General features: G+C 35.1%; 1 long non-coding RNA gene across 1 annotated transcript in view; it reads left to right on the forward strand.

The window, feature by feature from the left end:
• Positions 1-22,808, forward strand: part of LOC102165644 — a 351,251-nt gene that overhangs the window by 8,841 nt on the left and 319,602 nt on the right. The window contains exon 2 of the long non-coding RNA XR_002345875.1: positions 4,342-4,415. This is a non-coding gene — a long non-coding RNA (uncharacterized LOC102165644). The remainder of the gene's footprint in view (positions 1-4,341; positions 4,416-22,808) is intronic.

A 22,808-nucleotide genomic window follows, 5' to 3' on the forward strand; every position in this document is an offset into this window, starting at 1 on the left:
ATCTTGGGGGAAAGGAGATGCTAAGCGAGGTGAAGGGGCTAGGAAAAGAGAAGTAAGGACTGTGCTTTGTGCACTCAGAGGCTTTGTGATCCGTAGCAGGGACCATCCACATCCTCGAGCTGGCCCTTCAGGCATTTCTCCCTGCCCCACCCATCCAAAATTTCGTTTTATTTTACTGTAAGTACCTAAAACACTGTTCTAACGGAAAGTTTGCTACAAAACCTAGGTAGGAACAAGCAAGCTGAACTCAGTTTTTGGAGGAATACCCCCCCAAAAAAAAACCTGATAAAAATTGGACTTCAATTGAGTTAATTCCTTAAGTTTCCCCTTAACTATCCCCCCCTTCTTTTCTCCATTTCTCACCTCCAGGGACCCCCATCCCTATCTCTATTTCTGTCTTGATACCTATCCAAATCCCCCCCTCTCTCTAAGGGTAAGAGAAAAGAAGCAGCGTGAGGCGGGTGGAGGTTGACCATTTTTATGCCGAGTTTGGGAAATTGCTTAATTGTCAGTCCTCAGCCCCAGGATGGAGTTTAAAGGACACATCCCAGAGATGATTCCCAGGGGCAACCTCAGAACTGTGGGCTAAGAACCTCTTTTCATACTGTAGAAGTTAAGATAGTGAAATATATATATATATACATACTACACTATATTATAGATCTATCTCCTCTAAAATGGACATCCCAGTACATGCCTCGCCTCAGGAGTGAGGCACCCTAAGAAGTTAAGTCCACAGAATTGTTTCATTTTATGTAAAACTAGTGCTTTCACTCTCAACTCCCAGGTCTCTATCATTCATCTCCTGCATTATATTAACAGGCGATGTTAGCCTTTCCCTACGTGTTTAGGCTGCTAATGCAGTCCACTTAACGCAAAAAAAAAAAAAAAAAAAAAAATGCTCATCTGTGGAGATTTTCCCAAGGCTAGCCTCGGTGCTGGCTCCTTTTTCTTTTCTTTTCAGGGCACGTTCATTCCTCCCTCCCCCTTTTTGAGGTAGGGGCTGAAAAGAGAGTCTAACAACTTTGAGCTAGTGTGTGAGAGTGCCCTCCTCTATCTCCTGCCTGCCAATCCACACCAGGGGTAGTGAATATTTGGTTCCGCCTTGGGAGCAGAAATATCTGGAAACTTCAGCAGTGGCACTTGGTTGTCTCTTTCAGTTAACTTGCCTTCCTCTCTCCTTCAGTCATTGCCTTTCTTTTCTTCTCATCTCAGTCTGTGAAAGCGGTTCAGGATTGCTGTCACAGCCTCCTCTGCATCCTTCTTAGCTCCTGCCTTCTGAAGAAGACTCTGCTGGCTTTCTTTTCTGTTTTGGCAGGAATGCTGGTTTGGAGATGCTCTCTGTATCAGATTCTTTGTGTGTATGTTTGTCTAGTTTTAATAACTTTATGGAGGAGACTTTCCTGGGCTTGCTGGCATTTCCTCCTTGAACTCCTCTATGGAGGAGACTCTCTGGAGGAAGGAATAGCCTGAACTTAGCTGATGACATTTTGTAGTTCTCTTACTCTTTAAAGTCTAGCCTGGGAAAGGCATATGTCATCATGATTCATATGAATTCAGTTTCCAAGGAGAAGTCCACTCGGGAGAAACATGATAAAACAAATTTAATATATAATAAGTATTATTATTTAGGTTTTAATTTAAAAGATGATTGCCTTCATTGCTCCCATAAGGAACACTTTAGATTTTTTTTTTTAAAAAAAAGCCTATATAGTGTAAACGTGAAAACAGAGCAACTCTGTCTCTACCACTCTTTTCTCATGGATCCTTAGGCAAGATACTTCACCTTTATAGTTTTCTTTCTTCATCTGACAAATAAGTGATCTGCATTCATTAATATATATCATCCACATCCACTTACCAAAATACCCAAAGCAATAAAGAAAAAAAATTCCCCAAACCATAGAATCTTTTTTCTTTTTCTTTTTTTGGGGAGATTTTATTCAAACGACAGCAGCGACATCTAGTGACCATAGTGCTCAATAGCATTGATGATGATGTGGAATGTATTTACTGAGGATAGATAGGGTCTTTGGAGAGAGACAACTTGTTTTTTCGAATAAATCTTGATTGTCTGGCAAACAGCACTTTTTTGACGTCAAAGTGTATCTTACTGAGTTTAGAGGAATGAGATAAATAAAGGAAAAGATGCTTAACCTCAAATCAGTACACAAGGCAGTTAAATTTTTTAAATGCTTTAATTTCCATGTCAAGAGACTAGTTCTAAAAATAATTTTGTGGGTTGCACTTTATGTAATTAATTTCCTAAATTAAAATCAATTGCACAAGTACTTAAAAATTGAAAAAGATAGAAACTTCTGAGATTTCCTTTTATCTGGACCAGCCATTTAGTTGATTTGAGATTACTGTCAATATCAGGAGATGTGCTAAATATAACTCCCTCCTTCAAGTCACCACATATATTCTCTGTCTTTATTACCTTTGCGTAAGATGTTTTGAAATTCAAAGAAATGGTAGCTCCATCTCTTTTTGTAGCAAAGATAATCTGGGCACAGGCGAAGTCTTAGCAATGGCAGAGCAATTACATAGCCCAAGACTTTTCAGAATAACAATACTAGCATTTTCTTGGCATTTAACACTTTAGACAGAAGTGAAAAAGAATCCACCTTATACTCTGTGACTCTATAAGCTGGCCATGTGTGTGTGAATAGTTTGTTCACGCACATGGTGAAGAATAAATGTCTTTCAGTTCCTATTAGCAAAGCAGATGATAACTCGTAGGATGTGTAGGTCCATGTTTTATAACTTTAGCCATGACTGTGGCATGTGGAAGTTCTCAGGCCAGGGATCAAACCTGCACCACAGCAGTGACAGTGCCAGATCCTTCATCCACTGAGCCAGCCACCAGGGAATTCCCATATTTTATAACTTTAAAGGAAGCCAGCTTTGTTTGTTATGTGCTATTTTTTTTTACCAGTACTTTCTGTACCTTTACTATGGAATTTGGCTACTGATCAACTCACTATCTAGTTTAGCCAGGTAGTATTCTAGTGTAATAGGATTGCTTCCCTCATAGTTAACTCTGGGGAGAATTTCAGCTAGTCGAACCATTTCTCTTGACCTTAGTTTCCTTGTGCACAAAATGAGAAGTTTAAACATTTCAGTGCTCCTTATTGCCTAGAACATCTTTGAATCAATAAAGTGTTGACCCTCATTTGCAAAGACCTGCTTCTAGTGATTCTTTTGTCATTTGCCATTGTTCAATACCAAATCTGAAATCTCCAGTTAGGCATCTCATCAGAAATAAGAACTGAAAGAATTGGTGAACTCTTCTTCTTTATGTCCAGCCCCCTCTCTCCCTCTTTGTCTGATTTTTAGAAATGACAAAAATCTTAGACTTTTCAGTCAACATTTACCAATTCATTGGCATGCACTCAGCTCTCTTGCTGTCCATCCAGAAAAATCACAGTGTGAGAATGGGACTAAACTGAACACAAAGCTGAGGCAGCTGTATTTGAGTTTATCCAACATGTTCCCATATTCTCATGGTAATAATTATTTATTATTATTATTATTATTATGAATCAGAGCCAAAAAATTCTGGCTGCAAACAGCCTACACTTCCTCCCTACTTCTGTGGCCCTATGAATAAATTTCTTCAGGAGGTGGCAGTAAAATGTCCTCCACTCCTGTCTGGCTTGGAACATCATTACACACCTTAGCAAGGAGAAGACTTCTCACAGGAGACAAATATTACCTCATGATGCAAATAGGCTCAGCATTTAATACAGGCCCCAGTGAGGCTGAAGACATGTATGAGACGTACAGATGCTTTTCTCTCTTTTCTCATCTTCCTAGATGCCTTCCTACTCTTCATACTACTCAGACTGCTAATAAAAATACTCTGCATTTATATAAAATTGACAAGGCACAAGTTCTTCTGTGAATTCCTCTCAGATTCAAGAGACAGGTATTATTTTATTTTAGAAGTGAGGAAACTGACCTAGAGAAGCTAATTTACTCATCTAAGCTCATACCATTAGGACAGAACAATCCTGGCCTGAGATAGGCTGCATCTTGCTACTAAGGTTGTCCTCAGGTTGTCCTCAGAGTTGACGTCCTCATACTGGGAACTGGAGTTACTGATCAACCGGCTGCTCTTCCTTAACCTCACTAAGACTCCATTGTGTATGTTTGAGAAGTCTCAACTTTTGGAGAATTCTTGGAACCCTGTAACATGGTGGAGTCTGTGCTTGGTACTCTTCATTCATGTATGATTTTCTCCTCTTAGAGATAAATTTTATATTTTTTACCTGAAGGATAATCTTTGTAAAAAGATAGCAAAATAGTCTAAAAATATATTATTTATGTTTTCTACAGGAGGGACCATCTTTGCAAAAAGACTGTACTCAAAACATGTTTGTTAATGATCTTGGGATCCAAGATTTGCGAAGGTAAGACAACATCTGATTCAGTAGCTTGGGAGAGAGATCTCTATTTGAATCAGTGGCTCCTGGGAGCTGTGCCGAGTCTAAGTCCGGATTACTCTGAGTATTCTGGCCGTCGTTTCCTGCCCATCTCCCTTCGTTCTTGGCTTCATACATTAATGCATTGGGAAACTCCATTCTTGCTGGCTCCCCTGTGGGCTGGTTTTCAAAATGAGCTGCCTCTTCAAGAGGAGCTTTGTAGATCTGGCTAAGGACCCTGCTCTCAGCCGAGAGCTGTTAAGCCTTCTTGAATCTATTTTCTCTGAAGTAGCTCTCTGCTGCCCTCCACTGGCATTCAGGCTCTAGAGCTAGCTAGCTCTGCATCTGCCAGCGGATTCACCGCATCTAGGGCTCCAAGTGAGATGTGGGAGCCTTATTAACCACACTATGTATAGGTTTTTTATAGCATGAAAAATAGAACTCAGGTCCCTTTGTATCCACTTATACTTCGTGGTCTCACTTATTTCCTATAAGTTTGCTGGTGGGCAGTGGTCAAGTGTATCTGACTTTATCTTCAAGTATTTGAAAGTATTACTTGCAAGTATAGAATTTCACTTTAATTATAAAATTGAAATGTACTTCAGCTGACATGATACTAGACCACAAATTTCTGAGCCTGCTGTATTTACTCCGCTGTAAGGAATATTAAAATTTTATCTTTGATGTTATAAAGATAGAGTGAATTATATGAAATTATATGAAATCCCTAAATAAGTGCATTAAATTTTTTTTTAATGAATACGTATTAGACACATGCTATATGCCAAGTACTCTTCTTGGTGCCGAGAATACAGCATTGGATACCTTTACATCTTCCGCCTTCATCGAGTTTGTTTCTTATTTTAGGAATATAAACATTAGACAAATTAATAAGCAAAATAACCTTTAAGGGATTATGTCATTACTTTAAGGGATTATGCCATTTATTTCCTAAAATAACTGCAGTGATTCCATTTTTAAGAATATAAATATTAAAATTAAGAGGGGCATAACCAGAGGTTAGGTAGGGATTATGTAGGCTACAAATATTTAATGTGTTATTCATTCATTCATTCATTCATACATTTGTTGTGATTATAGTACTGTCGTATAAAAGTAATTGGTGCATATAAGTGTCTGAAGCCCTCAGCTGTAAAGATGTTTTATCTTTTGAGTCTCTCACAATCTTCTCTCTTGTCAGAATGTCAGGGAGTGCCATCTTGTCACCCCCTGTAAAAGCTGTCATGGAAGCCCCTGCTTATTGCTGTCTTGAAGATGGGCTCTGTTACTGTCTTTCCTTTTCTCTTTGTCTTTATTATGTTCTCTTTTTATGTCTTTTGCTTTTCCCACAGTAGATCCCACTAGCCAAATGGAGTAAATTTTTCCTTTCTAATGTGGCAGAAGTACCAATCGTAACTAAGCAGGTATAATCAGCTGGTCTTCTCTAATCTACCAGGTCTGTTTGAGTTGATTGTCTATCCCAGGTGAAACATGATTGGTTTGGGAAAAAACCAAACCAAAACAAAATAACCAAGTAGTATCGACATTAATTACAGGTGTGATTTTTCGAAATGCTGTATTGGTTGAAGATTTCCTCCAAATGTGTTATCAGGGGTGCAGGGTCATAACAAACTTCTTGTCTTTCTCAGGGAAAATGCCATTGCCTTCACCCACGTTCTGAGCCATCATAAATGACTTGTCAGAAAAGCAGCTTCTAACTCTCCCAGTTGAGTATGAAGCTTAGATGGTTTCATACCCTTATTTTTTGAGTGAGATTAGCTGTCTAGCTTCAGAGTCTAAGCCAGAGTTGGCCTTGACACATACACAATGTCTTTGGCCATAAGTTCAACAATTACTTTACATATCATTTATGGCTAACTTGAAAAAAAATCATGCATGTAACATGTTTATACAGCTGCCTCAGTACTTGTACAAATTCTCTGAAACAACATATGTCCTCCCTGTCTTTTGCACTGCAGAACAGCACTCCTTGTGTAGATAAGTGCTTTGATATTTTTGAGAGAAGAGTTCTGAACTTGTAGGATGCTCTTAAATTTTAGAGGGTTTGGCAGGTTGGTGTTTAAATAATCCAGGCTTTAACATTGCTGATTTGAAGTGATCAAATGGATGAGGTGAGGGGTTTTTCTGTTTAATTGAATACGTTGTCCACTGTAAGGTGCACCATTATTTAATAGACTATAAAGAAAGAAAAAATAAAAGCGCTGTAAATTAACTGTGATGTGCCACAAATTGTGAGATGCATCTGTATCTCAGAGATGTTGAAATACGTGTCTTACAATCACATGAAGTGTGGTATTTCTCCATTTGCTTTGAAAGATTCAGATAAAATGATAAAGTAGATTCTTGGGAAGACGCATCAAGCAATAAATACATATTGACTACAGTAACACGAAGAACCAAAAACTTGACAGCCAAAACTTTATAATGTGACAATTATGTTTCTCAGTGTATTTACAGATGTTTTAAAAATAACTGCTGATAAATCTTTAATTCTTTACAGGAATTCTGAGATAGCTCAGGATTTCTAATTGGTATGTTTGCATTAAAAGAAAAAAAAGTCCATATTTTGGAAAAAAGCTCTATAATACACTAGTGATTCAGGTTTGTTGGGTGAGAAGCTTCCTCCTTCTCTTTGAAGGATTTTTCTGAGTAGAACTTTCCAGTTTTGTTGTAATGGTATAGTCTTCTACTAGTAAGACACACCATCATTTCACTGGAGCATGTGGGTTAGAACAACTGGTAAGAATCTGAAGACCCATCTCTTCTTATATATGAGTTAAAAGTGTATATTTTTTAACAAATTATTTTATAAAATATCTTTGATTTTTGCTTACTTCTAATTTTAATACAGACTTGCTGTAAATTTTTTCCCATATATTATAAAGAAAATAAATGTAAATCACCTATTGAGACAAAACTCACAGACAACTTCAGTTAACGTTTTGCACAATTAAAAAAACAGGCCTTTTAATATGCATAAATATATATGTACTATATAGTGTACTTTGAATAATTTAAATCTTTCTGTGAGTTATGCTTAGGGTTCTGCCTTTTTCATCAGTGTTGTATATGAGCATTTCCCATTACTGTTTTGACTTTTGAAAACCACTGTTATCATACATATTAAGTCCTGTTTATATTATTTTATGGATTGGCAGTGAACAATGTAACCATTGCCCATTTAATCGCTGCTTCGCATTTAGGTCGTTTCCAATTTTTCATCATTAAAAAATTGAGACGTGCAACTTTGTACTTAGATTTGTTTCTCTACCTCAGAGTATTTCCTTTTAATGTTTTTATTTTTGTTTAGTTTAGTTCTTTTTTTAGTGGTTGCACCATTGGCATATGGAATTTGCCAGGCCAAAGACTGAGTCTGAGCCTTAGCTGTGACCCATGCCACAGCTGCGGCAAAACTGGATCCTTAACCACAGCAGGAATATCAGTACAAATCTTTCTTTAAAATTTGCAATGTGATGATCCCAAGGATATACTGTATAAAGTACTGGGAGGGGATCTAACTCCTCAAAGGCCGAAGGCAACTCTCCTCACTATCATTTAATTTAAAAAACTCAAAGCACTTTCATAGTTCTATCCTCTGGTACATGTATGAAGGAGGAAAGGATAGAAGTTAATATCTTTGTTTTATATCTAGATATACAGATGTAGACATACAGGGAGGATCTCCGGACAAAGATTGTAAAACAAAGTTTGAAATTTATTATTTACTCCAATCACTATTGTTTGTGTGACTTTTAGCTTCCTCAGTTCAGCTCTGCACTCTGTGCTGCCTCCTGGTTGTCCCATGTTCCCCAATGCAGCCTCCCTCTCAGCTTCACAGGAGCATCCATGTTCTGAAATTTTCTCTCCCTCTCAAGCTTCCTTCATTAAAAGTTGCATGTGAGGTGTTTGGTCCTACTGAGTAACCTGTTACCTACTTTGGTTAGCTAATTCCAATTTGGGTTAAGTTCTCAATGTTATTCTCTTAGAGTGAAGGCTGTGCCCAGTTTACATCGTGAGCTAGATCACAAATACACACACACACGCAACTGAAATAAAGGATTTATGAAATTATACTCATTACTTGTGATACACTCTATTTTTTATTCTGTTGTATTCTATTTAAAAACTTACTGTTTGGATCCCACTGAGTGAGGTATCAACTATTAACAGGTTGATGAACTACAGTTTAACAACAAGAGGGTCTTTTTACCCTTATAACACAGATAGGTTATACTCACAGAAGAGAATGAAGGGAAGTTCAAACAGGGTATATTTTTGAAAAAAAAAAAAAAAGAGCCTGCTGGTTCTTATTAAATTATTTATGTAATGCAAATAAAATGGTCTTAGGTAATATATTAGTGAATAGCCTGGTATACCTAAGAGAAATAGATTATGATCTTTCTTCCATCAAAACAATGGAAAAAGATACTAAATAATTAATAAGCTACACTGTGTCTACTCTACATTTATAAAGTATGCTAAATATTAATTAATATTAATATCATTTTTTGGTCTTTTTGTCTTTTTCCAGAGCCACACCCATGGCATATGGAGGTTCCCAGGCTAGGGGTTAAATTGGAGCTGTAGCCACCAGCCTATACCAGAGCCACAGCAACATGGAATCTGAGCTGTGTCTGCGACCTACACCACAGCTCATGGCAAGGCCAGATCCTTAACCCACTGAGCGAGGCCAGGGATCGAACCTGTAACCTCATGGTTCCTAGTTGGATTCGTTAACCACTGAGCCATGATGGGAACTCCATTTATTTGTTAATTAAAGAACATAAGTGCCATTCACTGTTCTAAGAGCTTTAAGAGCAATTAACTCTACCCTCATAATAATTCCATGTTGTTATTTTATAGTTCTTATGCAGATGAGGAAACTGAGGCACAGAGATTGAGTAATTTGCACTAGGTTCCGTGGTAAGTAAGAGTGTCAGGCAGTTTAGTTCCCAAATCCATGCTCTTAACCATAGCAAGTATTTACATGGCTACTTTGGGTTGGCTGAGTCAGTGTTGTGTCCTTATCCTGTGTCTCCTGTGTTGTTTGTCCAAGTTTTCTTATTAAGCTACAGGGAACTCAATGATTCCTTGCTATATTAGTAATGTTAATAGCTGGTTTTGATAAGTACACTCTACTAATGAGCTATTTTATTCTGTTTTTAAAAACCTATGACACCCATAAAGTAAATGCTTTTATTATTTCTTTCATCATTTTTCACCCTATACTAAAGGTGAGAAACCTGAGGCTATATAACCAAATAGTCTATTTGAGCAAGATCACACAACTTGTGGATGGTGGAGATAAGTGTCAAACACAGGTCTCTGTACTCTGAAACTGAGAGATTACTTGATTACTACCAAATCTCAATGCTCACTTTATCCTCTCTCCTTCACTCTGGAAAACCATACTTACAATGTAGTTTCTGGTTCTCCGTGTGTTGAGAAACAGAGGGCTGCTTTTCTATCACCTTTGGTCTCCTGCTCTGCTTTCTGTTCTATACCTTTGACTCTGCTGCTGCTCTTCTACCACTGAACCCACACCTCTGTGTGGCTAGCATCTAGACTGGCAGTCACATCGTCTGCTTTCTACTTAATACTTAGTCTGTTCTTTTGAAACTGTCTTCTGACATAATTGAAGGGGCTATTTATCTCTATTAGGAAACTTCATTGTTTTGGGTTAGAAGTCTTGGTTTTCCCTCACAGTGCTGCCAGCAAGAACTTCATCTCAGGAAACAAGAACACAATTTTCCTCTAAAGGCTCATATTTTTCTATCATGAATCATCCCCCCAAGGCAGAAAAGCATCTGTTTTTATTGCACACCATGTGTGAATTATGTGTTTATGGTTTTTGGAATGCCTAAATAGATCTGGCATATTAATATTAGAGTCCACAGTGATGAAAAACACAGTCCAAATGTCTGCATGCTTGGTTGCATGGGTTACATGGATCTTAGAGTACTTGAACATCTTGGATCAGAGATACTAGATAGCTTATAACTCGGATAAAAGGAATTTTGTTTTGTTCTAATATTCCTAGAATGTCGTTAGAGCGAAAATGTTCAAGGGTAAAAATAAATATATTATTTTGATGAGATATAACAATAACTATGTCCAATAAATAAAACTCATACATATACTCATAAATTTGAAAGTAATACACAGAGTTTCATTTGTGTGTCCTCAAGGTGTTCAGAAAGATCATTTTAGCATAAGGACATTGCCGGCAGTCAAAAAAAGGCATTTCTTAAACTTCTTTCATAACTTATTAGGATTTACTGTCACTCCTAACTGCTTTATTGGGCAAGTATAGAACATTGCTCCAGATTTCATTTCTTCCATTTATGCTACTTGTAATAAGCCATTTCTTGGGATGTGGGAGTGAAAGAGGCTTTAAAAATTACTTAGTTTGGAAATGGCTCATTACAGGATTCAGTGTTTTACAAAATGACTCCTAATTGAGACCTGATAGGATATGTATGTTTTAGTAGCTGAAAAGCACTCAGCAATTAGTAGAAAGACTGTTGAACATCAGAAGCTCAAATCCTAGACTCTCTTCTACTATTTAATAGCTGCTTGTTATGGGACTTCTAATCTCTAACGTTCATTCTATCTAAAATGGAGTTCAAGGAGTTCCCATTGTGGCTCAGCAGGTTAAGGACTTGACATTGCCTCTGTAAAGATGTGGGTTTGATCTCTGACCTGGCCCAGTGGGTTAAGGATCCAGTGTTGCTGCAAGCTGTGGCATAGGTCACAGACGTGGCTCAGATCCGTCATTGTCTTGGCTGTGGCGTAGGCTGGCAGCTGTAGCGCCCATTCAACCCCTCCTTGGGAATTTCCATATGCTGCAAGTGTGGCCATAAAAAGAAAAAATTAAAAAAAAACAGAGTTCAATATACTTTCCGGGTCTAACTCTAAAATTTATTTTCAAGAGCAAGTGAGGTGTAGTGATGGCGGTTTATAAACAGCAAATTTAATATTCTGATTTTACATCTCTATTTGGTTTATGTTAGAACTTTGAAAGTCACACAAATCCTCCAAAAGATAAGAATATTTATTGTCATCAACTATTTATCTTTGATTGATCTGAAGTTCTTATATATTGATGAATTAATTATGTTGTTTGAAAATTACACTGTTCCTTCAGTATTCAAAATAAATATCACCAGAAAATCTTTGTAACTTAAAAAATTTGTATACTTTATATTGTGTCTAAAACTTTTTATGCATTTTAATAAAAAATGAGTCATTTAAAAAATATGAAGTATTGGTATATATCCACACATTAACTTGGAAGGCATAGTTTTAATGCAGCTGCTGTACATTTTATTCGCAGCTTATTTGTAATGTCAGTAGTCATTATTAGGTCTATCAGTCAAATATTTCAAATTTATAATGCGGTTGTCATATTTAGTAATTATTTTTAAATGCTGACATATAATTTAGTGTGCTAAAATTCAGTTTTATTCACAGATTTCTCCTTCTGTTCTAATGCAAATCAATTTGGATAATCTCAAAATAACAGTGCCTCTCTCACTCTAAGCATTTTAGATGTGTCATCGCATTAATTTTTTGCCCTTTACTACTTCCATTAATTAATTTTGCCCTTTAACTTTTGCTGATCAATGTGGACTAAATTGTAATTGCAACATTTCTATGAATAATACCAAATGAAGGTTGATAGTGGCATGCTGTGAATTAGGGAGAGATTTTAACATTTTTGAACTTAGTATATTGATTTAAAACCAGATAGACTTAACATGAACTTTTTAAACATTTTTATTTAGATTTTTTAATTAAAAAATTTTATTGAAATATTGTTGATATACAATATGTTACATGTGTGCAATATAGTGATTCACAATTTTTAAAGGTCATATTTAATTTATTTATTATAATAATTGGCTACATTCCCTGTGCTGTACAATATGTCCTGGTAACTTATTTTATAACTTATTTTAAGAGGTAATAGCTTATACCTCTTAATCCCTGCCCCTATATTGCCCCTCTCCTTTCCTCTCCCCACTGGTAACCACTAGTTTGTTGTCTATATCTGTGAGTCTTAGACCCAACTTTTGTTTTACATTTAAATTCTAGCTGTGAAGAATTTTGCGTATTATTTTTTGGTTACAATTTACTTGCAGTGTCTGCTAAGTACTGGTGGTTCAGAGACATGCAGCTTTCATGATCATGGTCCTATTCTACTGTCATTAGAGAATTAAAATGTGCCATGAGAAAATGAAAGAATTAAACATCTCATGAATGTTTATATTAATTCTCACAAACGGATTAAAATATTGACTCTAATCTAGACTACCCAATTTGATTGATTGTTTATTAAGTGAACATATAATCATTACTGTTCTGCACCTGATAATATAGGAGATATGGGTAGAGTGGTGGACAAAATGTAATTCCCACTCAAACACAGAGTATGATGGAAGAGATGAACACATAGTCATATGTGTACAATAAAATCAGTGCCACATTGGAGGTATGCATTGGGTACTATCGAAACACAAAAGAAAGTCACACGGATTTTTCTGGTTTAGGCAAGGCTTTCTGGAAGATACGCTGACCCAAACTCCTCTTCAAGAATTTTTAAAAAATTATAAATGGAATACGTGGACATGTAACAACAATTAAATAATTTAGAAGAGTTTGTGATCAAAGTAACAGAACCATTTCTATTCAACAGATATTTAGCTTCTTAAAGTCAACTTTTTTTTTTTTTTTTTTTTTTTTTTTTTGCTATTTCTTGGGCCGCTCCCGCGGCATATGGAGGTTCCCAGGCTAGGGGTCGAATCGGAGCTGTAGCCACCGGCCTACGCCAGAGCCACAGCAACGCGGGATCCGAGCCGCATCTGCAACCTACACCACAGCTCACGGCAACGCCGGATCGTTAACCCACTGAGCAAGGCCAGGGATCGAACCCGCAACCTCATGGTTTCTAGTTGGATTCATTGACCACTGCGCCACGACGGGAACTCCTAAAGTCAACTCTTAAAGATTTTGACTGCATTTCCTTTGGTGGTTCCTTCAGGGTACTAAATTTTATGATTATACATTCTTTGTGTATTTTAGAGTTATTTATAATTTTTTTACTTCTGCAGGTTACCTTTGTGATAATAAATAATACCCTGATACACTATTAATAGTTGATACTATCATCTCTACTGTTTCCTTCACATTTTTACCTTCGTCACTTTCCACCATTTATCCACTACTGTGTGATTTTTATTTTTTTAAGATTGTTATCATTTGTAATTTGAAATGAAACACAGCCAAGTCTTTCATTCTTTCACCATAAATTGAAAGTTTATATTTTTATAACTATCCTGGGTTATGTACTATGCTATGGTGGAATGGTTTTTCTTTTCTTACTATCAATGATTAAAATTATACCAAAGATTTATTTTCCCCACATTTGAATTGAGCCTTTTTACACAACTTTGTTTTTTAAATTTTTATTGAACTATAGCTATTGAAATATTATGTTAAATTTCAGGTTACAGCAGAGTGATTCATATGTACACACATATATTCTTTTTCAGATTATTTGTTATTATAAGGTATTGAATAGAGTTTTCTGTGCAATACAGTAGAATCTTGTTTTTTATTTTATATACAGCAGTGTGTATCTGTTAATCCCATACAACTAATTTATAGCTCCACCATCCCTTTTCCCTTTGGGGACCATAAGTTTGTTGTCTATGTCTGTGAGTCTGTTTCTGTGTTGTAAATAGGCCCATTTGCATTATTTTTAGATTTCTACATACAAGTGATATCATATAACTTTTGTCTTTCTCTGTCTGCCTTCACTCAGTGTGATAATCTCTAGGTCCATCCATGCTGCTGCAAATGGCAATATTTTATTCTTTTTGTGGCTGAATAATATTCTATTGTACATATTTACCACATCTTCTTTATCCACTCATATCTTGATGGCTACTTAGGTTTCTTCCATGTCTTTGCTGTCATAAATACTATAACATTAGCATGCATATATACTTTTGAATTAGGGTTTTTGTCTTTGCTCAATATATGGCTGGGAGTGGAGTTGCAGATTCATGGGGCAGTTCTATTTTTAGTTTCTTAAGGAATTTCCATATTGTTCTACATAGTGGCTGCACCAATTTATATCCCCTTTTGTGTAGTAGTGTTCCCTTTTCTCCACATCTTTTCCAGAATTTATTATTTGTAGAGTTTTTATAATGGCCATTCTAACCAATGTGAGGTGATGTCCTATTACAGCACAGCTTTGTTTTTTTTCTCCTTTGGATTAGCAATTGACTCTTCTCTCTTGTTTTAAAAAAGTAATATACATCTTAACATTTCCATATATATTCCTTATGTTTTCTCAAGTGGATATTTCTTCTCAAATGCCTTCCTGTTGCAATCTTACTGCTCTATTCTGAATCAGTTGCTTTCTAGCCCTACTATATAGCCTTTCTCCAACAGTTTTCTTCACTGCTTTCCTGAGTAGGATCTGCACTTTCTAAATCCCGTTTCTCCTCCTTCTTTGCCTCTTTTTTCTTTTTTTGTCCCTTATTTTTCTAGTCAGCATCATAAAGTAACTACTTGAGAAAATATATATGGCAAATATATATCATATTTGCAAATGCCTGTATTCTGTTCTCACTGTGTGTGTGTGTATGTTGAGGTGAGGAATGGTGGGGGAGAAAGAGAGATTAGATGTTGGACTGGGATTATCATTTTTAGGGTCAAAAAAATTTCACCATAAACTGGAAGGTGTTTATCGATTTTCTTAACATTCAGTGCTGGCGATAAGTCTAAGTCAATTCATTCTCATTTTTTTTTTTTTAAAGATAAGCTCTTTTTAATCTTGGAAACTTTTTCTCTTAACTCCCTTCATATCTAATGTTTGATAATTTCTAAATCTCTTTTTTATTACTCTTGTCATAAGAAAGCTGACTCTTAGATTAACTATGGCAATATTTGATAATCATTTTAAGGTCAATAATATAATGAAGTAAAAATTATGAGTAAAAAGTTGTGTACAACATAGAGTTTATAAAGAGAGGTCAGAGTGGATCTTTTTAAGAATTGTGAGATAATAAATTTTAAAATGGGATTGTGTAATTTCATATTCATGCAGATATTATGGAAATAAAATTGATGGGCGGTATAAGATAGTGATTAAACACATGGGCTCTGGAATTTGATTTCCTAACTGAAAATTCCAGCTCTTCAAATTTTAGCTGTGTGACCTTTGGTTTCTTAACCTATGTGAATTCCAGTTCCTGCATGTACAAAACTTTTTACAGATTGTGGCATAAAGTTGTAAGCATTTTTCAAACGTTAATTATTACTATGATAACAAAGAGTAGGCAAAGCAAAGTTAATGCATTCATAGTAACTTTAAAATATCTTTGCTGGATTCTGATATTTGGCTTAGGCAAGAGAATTACCTGAAGATTTTTGCATTTTACAAAATAATTAAAGAATAAAAAGAAAAGAGAAACAAAAATTATTGCATTCCTACTGAAGGATGGGAATTATGTTGATACTTGACACAAATGGTTTTCTTTAACTTTAAAGTGAGTTTATAATGTAGGTATTTTTTTTATTTTACAGATAAGGAAACTGGCTTAGAGATGTTAAATATCCTAGATTATTTTCAATTTAACAAAATAATCATTTATCAGTGAGCAAGGGGGATGAATTTCAGCAAAGAGACTGAATTCCTTATGTGAATTCTAGGAAAAAACCTTAATCAGTGGTTAACTTCTTCCACATTAAACTGATTTCTACCATAGATGTAATCAAACATCTGTTAACAATGCTGTGTCCCTTCCTTTGTTGGCTGATAACTTCGTCCATCTATTGACTTTTTCTTTTTATTACCATTTTATTTGTAGTAGAGTCAATCAGTTCTAGACAAAATTGAAAAGTAGGTGAGTTGTGTCTTTTCATCCTAAGAAATACTGCTCTCATTTCTACTTTTCATGTACCCATACTTCAATAAAAATTAGTTTTTGGAAAAACATCTGTAATCAATCATTTATAACTGGATATAAATTCAAATTGTTTTTCCTTCTCCTCAGAAGATTATATAGAATCTTATCTTTCCTTTAATAGACATTTCACTCTATTAAAAGGAATCTAGGCATTTTTGAATAAGCAAGGTAGGAAAGTTGGGAAGTGCTCTTTTCAGGAATCCTTGAAATAACAAAATAGGTTGAGAGTAATTTTCAAATCATAAAATAAAATTAAGAGCTAAACTGATTTTTAATATCTGCCAATGGAAAAATATTTAAATGATTTTTAAATGTTAAATGTCACTTTATAATGTCTTTCTTTTATTGATCACCAGATTAGGCCCTAAAGTAATTTGGAAGTTCCAAGTTTTTACACAAAGTCCAATCATGCAACGTGATTAAATACAGTTGGTGAATTTAGGTATCATTAGTATACTTAAATTATATTGGTATAGTTGGCTTTTAGCTATACATTTTTAAAGATTGCTTATATTTGGATATATGAATGCCTGGCTACTCTCAATTAGATCAGGCCTGCACTGATCAAGAATAATGATGAGAAGTACTGATGATGTATTTCTTGGACAGCTTCAGTGAACAGGAAATATTGGTCTCTATTAGTTAGTCTAAGAGTAGGATGCTATGACAAAGAGAACAATGATTCAAGAAATTAAAGAAAATAGAATTTGATTTCTCTTTTATATAACAGTCCAAACTGAATGGTTCAACTCTGCTCCATGACTTTATTCAGAGGTACAGGTTCTTTTCATTGGTTGCCCAGTCATCCACTAGGGTTGTCTGCATGGTAGAGATGGAGTCTCTGTGAATCCCAGACGATAAGGAGGAAAACAACATGGTACAGGCATATTCACAGTCCTGAGATTTAACCCCATTAGAGGCACATATCACACTTTATTCTATGAAGAAAAACACTCACAAGGGACCAGGCATTTTTAAATTTAGTTTTGGGTCTAGGAATAAAGGGAAAATAGATTTTGGTCAACAACTAACAGACTTGGCCTTATGGTCTACGCTGTTTCTGTTGGTTGTTGTAGTTTCCTGATGATGTATCCTTAACTCCTGAAAAGCGCAAGGATCGATATACTTTCTGTATGAACCCTTATGCTGGAGAAATAATACCACCTTTATTTTTTCTGCAGACTATGCACATTATTACAGCCTGCTGATAATGGTGAGAAATTATCATCTTTCTTTCAATAAGATCCTCTCTGCTTTTTATCTTAAACCTACTGGTTTGCAGGAGGATAGGAAGCAATATTAAAATTTTCTTGTGACTTACATATGTCTTGTGAAGGTTTCTAGTCCTTTTTAGCTAGAGGGAAAAGAGCCAGCTTCTATTTCTAACTCTACAGTGAAAAAATAATTTCTTGTAGATGAAGAGACATTGTAATGTCCTTTCTTCCCAAATCAAGGCTCAAGTTCTTATACAAGTTTTTGTACAGAGTATAAGCTTTGATTCTAATGTGTTCTCTTTTAAAATAATCTAGTGCACAGGTAACTTCTCAGGGGAGGTTCACCAGGAAAATAAAGCATAAAGCTTTCTTTATTGTTAATAACTCATTTTTCATTAGGACTGAATATTAGCTACCCTGTAATTAAAAAGAAGAGGAATGGTGTCCATTCATGTAGGATAGCAATTTTTCTCATAATTATTCTATTATACTGAAATTTATGTTTTGGTGTAATATGAAGTTTTGTGTGTATCAGGATTCCAACAGACCCAAGAAGCCCATTAACATCTCCACTTACTTGCAGATACCTATATTTCTCAAGTAGAAATTATCTCTGTGTACTTAAAGATTTGTCTTGTTAGAGCTCAACTCTCTCTGGGACAATTAAGTCTTTAAAGTTTACAATCATTTTATATTTTATTCTGGCTGAAAGTTTCCTTAGGTTTCATTTTGATATAAGCAAGCAGAATATTTGAAGTAGCTATGAACAGATGCATTGATTGGGGAAATGGGGGAAAATATTTTTTGAAAGATGAGTTTAATTTGTAGATTTGTTTTTTCATGGAAGGTCACTTTGAGTTCTAACTGCTTTATAGAGGATAAGTTAGAGCTGACCATGCATATGAAAATAAGTTATTATGTGCAAAAAGCATTCAACAGCCCTTGATTTTTAGTTTTTGAGTTAGAAAATTACTATTGTTGATTTAATGAAAAGATGGCCTTAATAAAAAAATCACTGTGAATTAAAAATAGCAAGATTTAATTTTCATAAATCATGCTAAAATTTTGAAGAGATTTAAAAATGTATATATCTTTAAAGATAAAATGTATAGGTGATTAATCCAAATGATAGGTGAAATAGATTAAGTAACAAGCTTTTGTTAATAAGGATACTGCGTTTCAAGTAAAAAACCTGACCTAAGACCATGAATCACATTGGCTGCACATTATTAAACTAGGCTCCTGTCTACAGGTGGTAACTGGAAAGTTCGAAGCCTTCAGAGCCTAATTTATGTACAATGGTACCAAAAACTTCTAGGTGTATGAAACAATACATATAAATAGTGAAAAACATTTTATCAAGTATTCAATATTTAGGATATACCAAAACAAAACAAAACAAAACCTCCAGTAGTTTGGTAAGTCTTGGGATTTAGACCTTTTCTATTTTTAGTTTGTTTATCTTGCTCAAGGCTATTGAGGCTTGTGATTGTATACATTAATTCAAAATTAATTTGAAGGATGTCAAATAAGCATATATACTTCATTTGTCTACATGTTTATTAATGCTTTGGTATCTTTAACAGCAAAAAAGCCCATTGCTTCCTCTAGTTGGCACACACATTTCTTCTCTCTATAATCTTGTCAAGGATAGCCATTGTTCTCTACCACTTCTGTGTCCAATCCCACAAAAAGACTCAAAATCTTGATATTTTAAATCAAATTTAACCACATGTGTACACTTTATTTCCTATCTCCTGCTGTAACTTCTATTTGTATCTTAATACAACTTTTGGTAACTTATGGTACCATTACCTTTAATTCCTGGAAATAATTTTAATAAAAATTCCAGTGACTTAAATTTGGGAAACATTCTTTCTCTTGAAGATTTATCATATATGCTCTCATGCTCCAACTCTGACAAGTAAAGGCTTTCAGGGAAATTATACTTATTTAGGGTGTTTATTCCAGTGGTTGCCTTAGAACTTAAAAATGCATAGCATTTCCAATACTATGTTGAAAGGCACTGGTGAGAGTGGGCACAATTGTCTTGTTCCAGATTTTAGTGGGAAGGTTTCAGCTTTTCTCCATTGAGTATTATATTGGCTGTGGGTTTGTCATAAATGGCCTTGATTATGATAAGGTATGTTCCTTCTACACACACTTTGCTAAGAGTTTTTATCAGGAATGCATGTTGGACTTTGTCAAATGCTTTTTCTGCATCTAGTGAGATGATCATGTGGTTTTTGACTTTCCTTTTGTTAATGTGTTATATGACATTGATTGACTCCCATAGGTCGAACCATCGTTGTGCACCCAGGATGAATCCCACCTGGTCATGGTGTATGATCTTTTTTATATGTTGTTGGATTCAGTTGGCTAAAATTTTGTTGAGAATTTTTGCATCTATATTCATCAAAGGTATTGGCCTATAGTTTCCTTTTTTGGTGGTATCTTTGTCTGGTTTTGGTATTAGGGTGATGGTGGTATCATAGAATGTCTTTGGGAGTGTTCCTTCTTCTTCACCCTTTTGAAACATTTTAAGGAGGATGGGTATAAATTCCTCCTTGTATGTTTGGTTGAATTCACCTGTGAAGCCATCTGGTCCTGGACTTTTATTTGTAGGGAGTGTTTTTATGACATACTCAGTTTCCTTTCTAGTGATCAGTCTGTTCAGTTGATCTCATTCTTCTTGATTCAGTTTTGGCAGGCTGTAAGCCTCTAGAAAGTTGTCCATTTCTCCTCGGTTGGCAGATTTGTTAGCATACAATTGTCCATAGTATTCTCTCACGGTTTTTTGTATTTCTGTAGTATCCATTGTGACTTCTCCTTTCTCATTTCTCATTTGTTTAGTTGGGTTTTTTCTCTCCTCTTCTTGGTGAGTCTAGCCAGATGTTTGTCAATTTTGCTTACCTTTTCAAAGAACCAGCTCTTGGTTTTACTGATTTTTTTACTGTTTTTTTGAATCTCTATTTTATCGATTTCCTCTTTGATTTTTATGATTTCCTTCCTTCTCCTGACTTTAGGGGTTTTTTGTTCTTCCTTTTCTAATTGATTTAGGTGGTGGGTTCTTGATTTCCTCATTGACCCATTGGTTTTTTAGCAGCATGTTGTTTAGTCTCCATGTAGTAAGTTTTTTTCTTCATTTCTTTTCCTGTGGTTGATTTCTAGTTTCACGTCATTGTGGTCAGAGATGATACTTGAAATAATTTCTATACTCTTAAATTTGTTGAGGTTAGCTGTGTGCCCCAGTATGTGATTGATCCTTGAGAATGTTCCATGTGCACTTGAGAAGAATGAATGTTCTATTTTTTCGGATGTAATGTCCTGAAAAAGTCAAGTAAGTCTAACTTTTCTATTGTGTCATTTAGGATCTCTGTTGCCTTATTGATTTTCTATCTAGAGGATGTGTCCATTGATGTGAGTGGAGTGTTGTATTCCCATCAATTTCTCCTTTTATGTCTGTTAGTACTTATTGTAGGTATCTGGGTGCTCCTATATTAGGGGCATGTGTTGACAATTGGAATATCCTCTTCTTGAATGGATCCTTTAACCATTAAATAGTGTCCTTCTTTGTCTTTCTTTAGCACTGTGAACTATGTCTATTTACTTATGATGTAGCATGATAATGTGAGGAAAATAATGTATACATGTATGTGTAACTGGGTCACAGTGCTGTAAAGTAGAAAATTGACAGCACACTCTAAGCCAGTTATAATGGAAAAAATACAAATCATTATATTAAAAAAGAAAAAAGAAAAATGCACTGCATTTGTCATGCTTTTTTCTGCTTTAGTCGGAAAGAAGAAACTTAAACATTGGTACTTTATTTAACTTCATGAATGCCTTTTCTAAGTGGGAGAGGAAATCTTTCATGTGTATATTTTCCACTTGGGTAAACTACATAAGAGGATTTTTTTTCTCTTTCTTAAAAGTCTTCCTTAATTTCACACTATCATCTCAGATGATGTTCAAAATTCCTTGACAGTTGGTCTTAGTTGGGTTTGCTTTCTGAAGGTGAGATTGTTTCCTTTTCCTTTCCCTAGTCTTAAATTGCCAAATCTGTATATGAACTATTTCTTTTGAAGCCTTACCTTATTTCTTTCCTTTCTTGTATTGAAGTCTTTGTCTGGCCAATGCTTTTTCAACTTTATAGTGTATTATTATTTTTGTATTCCCACAATGATTTTATAGGAAAATTTATCCATTAGAGGATAGCTCTTTACCTCATAAAGCTTCATTTAACAAATTATTTTGCATAGGTTTCCTTTAGCCTGAAATCTTCTCTGCACCTCAGATGGGTTCTAAATATCCATGACTTTTCAGAAACAGATTGATTGTATAAGATAAAGCATATCACTAACTTGCATGTGCTAACATAGTAGCACTAAGGGATGAATAGTATTTTGGCAGATAAAATTTTAATTAGTTGATAAATAAAAACAGCTACAGTATCTATCTTATACTCAGCATAGAAAATCCAATTTGGTTTTTATATCAGTTCATATAAGACAATTAACTGGCAGGAAAGTCAGTGCTCTTTGCTACATGGGTACAACAGTATCAGGAAGGTGTTAGAATAAATTTCTCAATGAGTTTTGGGACTTTAATGAGAAGATTTTCTATTCTTATGTGATTAATATTGCTCTGTTACAGAAAGAGGGGACTTTTCTTTTCCCCTGAAGGAAATGTAGAGCAAAAGACTCAAGATAAATGATTAAGAGGGAATTAAGAAGTGGTTAATTCCTTATAGCCCAAAGGGGATTAATTATTTTTAACCAGTAACTACCACCAGCCTGAGTAGCCTTTCCAAATAATCATTACAGCCTATAATAAAATAACAAAAAGCTATTTTTAAATTACAAGCTTGTTAACAATTTATCTTCTGTGTTCAACCAAGCAATCCATGCAGACTCATTCTATATATTGTGTGAAATTGTGAACCTATATCATGTATTTAGCGACACTGTTATTATTTATATTTGGCCTTGATTTTTTTCTCCATAAAAACAGTCATTGTAAATCACTTAGTCAAAATGGACAAACTGACGTGTGTGTGTGTGTGTGTGTGTGTGTGTGTGTGTGTGTGTGTGTGTGTAGGTACACAGCTCTGGATGTGTTGGTACATTTTGAAGGTCATTCAGTTAAGAGAAACAGGACAAAGA

Source organism: Sus scrofa, chromosome 7 (genome assembly GCF_000003025.6).
Source record: "Sus scrofa isolate TJ Tabasco breed Duroc chromosome 7, Sscrofa11.1, whole genome shotgun sequence".
NCBI lineage: Eukaryota > Metazoa > Chordata > Mammalia > Artiodactyla > Suidae > Sus > Sus scrofa.